The 5551-nt window shown below is 37.9% G+C and overlaps 1 pseudogene; it reads left to right on the top strand.

Annotated features, from left to right (window-relative positions):
• Nucleotides 1-3174: 3174 nt before the first annotated feature.
• Nucleotides 3175-5153, top strand: LOC115664471 (F-box/FBD/LRR-repeat protein At1g13570-like; annotated as a pseudogene).
• Nucleotides 5154-5551: the final 398 nt, after the last annotated feature.

Raw genomic sequence — 5551 nt, 5'->3', positions numbered from 1 at the left:
GACCACTGCGCCCACCACCGCCGGCCCTTCCCGGCGGTGGTGGGTTGGTGGCAGCAGCGGCGAGGGCTCCCTCGCCGCTGCTGCAACTTTTTTTTTTTTTAATTATTATTATTTTTCTAAAAATTAAAAAATTCGAAAAAAAGTCACATAATTTTCACTTGTACAAATCAGACCATTTTTTTTTTTAAATATAAATGCCAGGTCAGCTTTTTGGCCGGAATTTTGGCCGGAGTCACTAAAGTGATCTATTTTCCTCCGACTTGGCACCAAAGTGATCCGAAAAAAAAATTATGGCACCAAAGTGATCGCCGTACACAAGTTATGGCACTTATAGTGTACTTTTGCTGAATGGATTTGTTGATGCCGGCTCAAGCAAGGTCTCAAATTCTTCCATCATCTGCGCAAAGCTCAAAGTTTCGGGCTTGAAGATTACTTCCTCTAGGTACAAGCTAGAGTAACAGAGAAAATTGTAAACATGGATTTCCAAGTATTAATTGCGCTGAGCTCTTGTTCTGATTTAGCATTGCGATTTTGTACCTCACATGCAGTATTTGGCTACTCGAAAGGTCCCCGAGATGCTGCCTAATCGATGTCTCCATTTGGAGGGACTTTCTGCGGCATGAAGTTCGGTAGCACAACAAAGATTTCAGCGGTAATGTGCCTGATTAGAAGTTCCCCGCTCCCGGAAGCAGTAATGTCTGAGGTCAGTACAAGACCGCATCACATTCTCGGGCCGTCACAGTTTTGTTTTCTGATGCATATCTTTGTTAATGCATTGCCATTATATCACATCATCAGTCGGCATCATTAAGTTTATGATTCGGGGGTCATCATCATATACACATACAAATTGATCAAGGACATTTCTTTGAAAGTTAAATGTGTGGGCTCGAGCCAAGCAATGGACGACCGCTGGTTCAACAGTCATCCTTTGGGACGATTGCCACAGGAGTTGCCTCAAACCAGTAATGGTAGTCGGAATGATGGGCGTTGGTGGCTGAATCAAGTTTCTGTTTTCTAGTTGGCCGAAGCTAAGAAAGACGATACTCATGCCTAATTGCGCAGGTACGAAAGCAGCTCGGGGAGTTGCTGCAGTTTCAGCGAGCCTCGGCACAAGCTGGAGTGATCTTTCTCGGTCCTATCCAGCCCAAAGTCAATCGATATTAAGAACCACACACTGGATTAGCAATTGCTTCTTGATATCATTAGTATTTTGTGATATGTAAAAGTTTTGATCTGGACAGAACATGATAGTTGTGGTCCAAAACGTCGGTTGTTGTCAACAAACAAAGTTTGTATAAAATTGCTTGAGATTGTGTCAAAGTCACAACCAATGTGTGGGCCTTGATGGCGGAGAATTTGCCCGACGCCCGGCTGCCGGTGGCCTCACGGATCTGCTACTCCCCCGGCTGTGTGCCACGTTTTTATTCTTTGGGTTAATACCACGAAAACCCCAAACTGGTACACCCGTGATAAATTTACCAAAAACTAATTTTTTGACCATTAAAAACTCCAAATTGGTACATTTGTGACAAATTTACTCTCCATTAAATTGGATTAATACCACAAAAAACCAGTACACCTGTAACAAATGGAGGGTAAAACCCCAAAATGGTACACCCGTCAACTGCCATGTATCATTCAACTCTGAAATTTGACTGTAAAATTTAACGGAAATTAACGGAGGGTAAAATTATCACATGTGTACCAATTTGGGGTTTTTGATGGTCAAAGAATTAGTTTGGGGTAAATTTATCACAGGTATATCAGTTTGATGGTTTTTATGGTATTAACCCTTATTCTTTAGAAAATTTTACCAACATTTGATGGTGTGTATGTTTTCCATGGAACATTTTGATCAACCTAATTTTACTTTAATGAAAAATCTCGAAGAAATTGTTCAGAGTTGGTTGTCGCCTTTCTGGAAAGGAGCCAAACGAACATTTTATACCAAACATTTGCAATAAATATAATTGACATGATTTTTAAGAGTATGAAAATCTTGTGACAGCATCTTTATGATACCATCACTTGATAAGATCGGACGGTTGTGAATAAAAAAGTACGATATCTTGAGATCTGGCCATTAGATTAAAAAAAGTTGGATATTTTTCAAACAAATCTCGATAAATACTATCCAATTATATCCTCAAATTGAATCTGAACGAGATTTGGTATCGGTAAGATACCGTCAAATTTTCAAAAATCATAAGTGAAATTACAAACTACCTATAAAAGGTCAATTTGAATGGACAAAGATATGATCAAATTCCTAATCTAGACGAAAATAACTCTGGCAAGAGACAAGTTTCAGAATTGAAAAAGATATCGATAATATTATTCGTATCAGATAAATTTCAAACCACACCTGACATATGCGAAATTGCCAGTGTAAACGAAACATTAAACAGATTGCATATATACAAGATAAGAACCCTCGTTACAAGTGGAATTTTAGGTGGCATGTTGTAACACTTCAACTGCTTTCTCTCAAGAGATGCAACAATCTTATTGAGGCCTGTGATGCCGCTTGAGTTTGAAGTGACTATGCAGGCTTCATAGGTGAATTTCTTTAGAGATAATGTCAATTGTGTAATAGAAATTATGTTAGAATATTAGGTGATATGTGTCAATCTTTAGTTGTTATCCATTTTGATATTTTATATTTAGTAGGTTAAATTTTCTTATTGGGTATTTTAAAATGGACGGTACATGATAGCTGTGATCTAAAATCTCGGTTGCTGTTAGCATGCAATCATGACATTTAAATCTCTAGTACCACGGATTTTAGGAAATTAGTTGGCCAAAAAGAAAGAAAATTTGATTTTTATTGATACTATTTAACAAGGAGAGAACACTTTTGAAGATTTCAATTTTTATTTGATCCCTCATCTTTTTTTATTTTAAAAATTACGTTAGGATACTAGATGATTTCTTTCTGTTTTGAGTAGTTTTCCATGTAAATATTTAAAATTTAAATTTCTTCGTTTTGTCTGTTCTAACTCTAACTCTCATCATTCTCTGATTTTTGCCACGCCTCCTCCAGAGCGTGGGAGTCAAATCCTATACTTGTGATACTAGCGTCTCCACCCCAATCCCCTTACTAGCAGGGCCGACTCATGTTTTAGCCTTTTCTACTGTGTCCGTATTATCCGAAATGTCAGAGTATTGCAGATGGAGAAGAGAACGGAAGAGTCAGACATGATCAGCTAGTTACCGGAGCATATAGCGGACCAAATTCTATCACGAATGCCGATTAGGGACGCGGTGAGGACTAGTATCTTGTCGAGAAAGTGGAGGTTCAAATAGACCTCTATTCCACGACTTGTGTTTGATGACCAATGTACCAGACCAATGCTCCAGGACAACCTTCGCAAAAATTGGTGAAGATAATTGACAGGGTCCTCTTGGGTCATACTCGCCCACAAACGTTCATGCTCTCTCACTCGGGATTTTTCGCCAATGCTAACATTGACCGCTGGATTTTACATCTATCCACAAGCTCCATCAAAGGAATCACACTCTACATCTATAACGGGTGGAAATACAAGATTCCCACCTGCTTATTCAATTGTCGGGACTTGGTTTATTTGCAACTGTTCAAATGTTCGGTGAGAATCCTGTCTTCGTTTGAAGGATTCAAGAAGTTGAATACTTTGCATCTTCAGAGTGTTGAGCTGTCTGCCAACGAACTTGAGGCTATGATATCTCGCTGCCCCTTACTAAAAGATTTGACTTTGAAAAATCTGGATTACACAAGTTAAAGTCGAAGCTCACAACCTCGAGTTGCTTAACATTGGAGGAGCTTTTCTGGATGTCACTTTCCGTGCTATTCTGGATTTCACTTTCGGTGTTGCGAACCGTTTGAAGTCGGTCACGGTAGGTTTCGATGATAATATTGAAAACAGACAGGGCAATTTGCATAAATTCTTCCGAGATATTCACAATGTTCATATTCTCAAGATCGAAAATTACTCATTGAAGGTACATAGCATAGATTCTGAATTTTGTTAGGACTTGTTGCCTATTATTTTGAATTTTGTTAGGACTTTGTTGCTTATTATTTTGAATTTTGTTAGGACTTTGTTGACTATTACTTTTGGACGAAAATGTCTTTCTATTTCTAAATCATGGGAATCTTGGCTTATTTGTGCAGTATTTGGCTCTTGGAAATGACACTGCCTTATGCATTTATTCATTTGAATTTATTCATTTGAAGTACCTCTCCACATGCATAGACTTCAATAGTAAGGAGCAGATTTTGACTCTTATATGCTTGATAAGAAGCTGTCCTCACTTGAAGAAAGTGGACTTTAAAGTGAGTATGATCACTGCCCCATATTTTCTTATTAGTTGGCAACCAACTTAATGAACCGAACTTCACTTCAAGTATTGTATTTTATATTATAATGAAACAAATTGAGTATCCTTTTCTATTTAGCAAAATTTTTCATCATTTAAAGAAAGATAAATGGGTATCAGAAGATTGATGCATCCTTATATCAAGTTTTAGAATATATGTCAAATATAATTTGATTTGATTTGATTTATTTTTCGGTGATTACCATGTTATCTTGGTGCTTTTAATCATTGAATTTGATGAAAAAGAGAGCTAACATGTACTTTATAGTGATTTCATTATCCATTTTTCGAAATGGACGACGACTTTTTCAGCCAGAAAAAATAGATATTGTAATCCAGGGATCATAATTCATAAAGGGCAAAGACAAATCAAGCTTTCTGACAAAAGCATTCTGACAATATTGATCAAGCGACCAGATTAAGCTCTCTCTACGCATCTCTATATTAAAGTTCTCTTTGATCATTAAAAACACAGAGTCGTCCCAAGAATCGACAGACTACAGGGATCGTGACAATGGCTGACTTTTGGAAAGATCATCATTGCTTGGAACAAGTACAAGTTGTATCGATAGTCAACATTTCCGGCACTGAGCAAAGAGCAGGAATTCATGAAGTTTTTGCTTTCTAGTTTGCCAAACCTACAAACGATGATGATTGACTTGGTGTCAGGATTGTAGAAGGTAAGTTATTGGGGACTTGCTGCTTGGTGTCAAGATTGTAGAAGGCAAGTTGCTCAGGGAATTGCTGCGGTTCCGCGAGCCTCGACGAAAGCGAAGGTGATCGTTCTCTGACCCTGTTGATCTGGAAGCCAACCCACGAAAATCGGATCACACATGGGATTAACAATCACTGCAATTGTTTTACTATGCTGTGTGGAACTTGAATAAACTACTTAGAGAAATCAGAATACTCTTCGGTCATCTTTTATTAGTCTCTCGTAAGAAGTTTCTTATTCCATATATATTTTAACGGTTTGCAACTTTCAAAATGGTTGCTTCTTCACACGGCCATGATTGGCCCTCTAGCCTCTTCAGGGACCTTCATTGTATGAGTTTTCGCACTGCGAAATGTTATTCATATGTTTTCTTTTGGGTTGAGTCAGAACATTTCCATGTACTACATCTGTCACATTCTCAAATTTTAAAAATGACATTGGAAAGAAAGATGAGCCATGAAAATTGAAAAGTAA

Source organism: Syzygium oleosum, unplaced genomic scaffold, assembly GCF_021117445.2.
Source record: "Syzygium oleosum isolate NSW1041296 unplaced genomic scaffold, Sole_v2.1 Sole_v2.01, whole genome shotgun sequence".
Lineage (NCBI taxonomy): Eukaryota > Viridiplantae > Streptophyta > Magnoliopsida > Myrtales > Myrtaceae > Syzygium > Syzygium oleosum.
The sequence above is the reverse complement of the archived record's forward strand: the minus strand, read 5'-3'. Positions and strand labels throughout refer to the sequence as shown.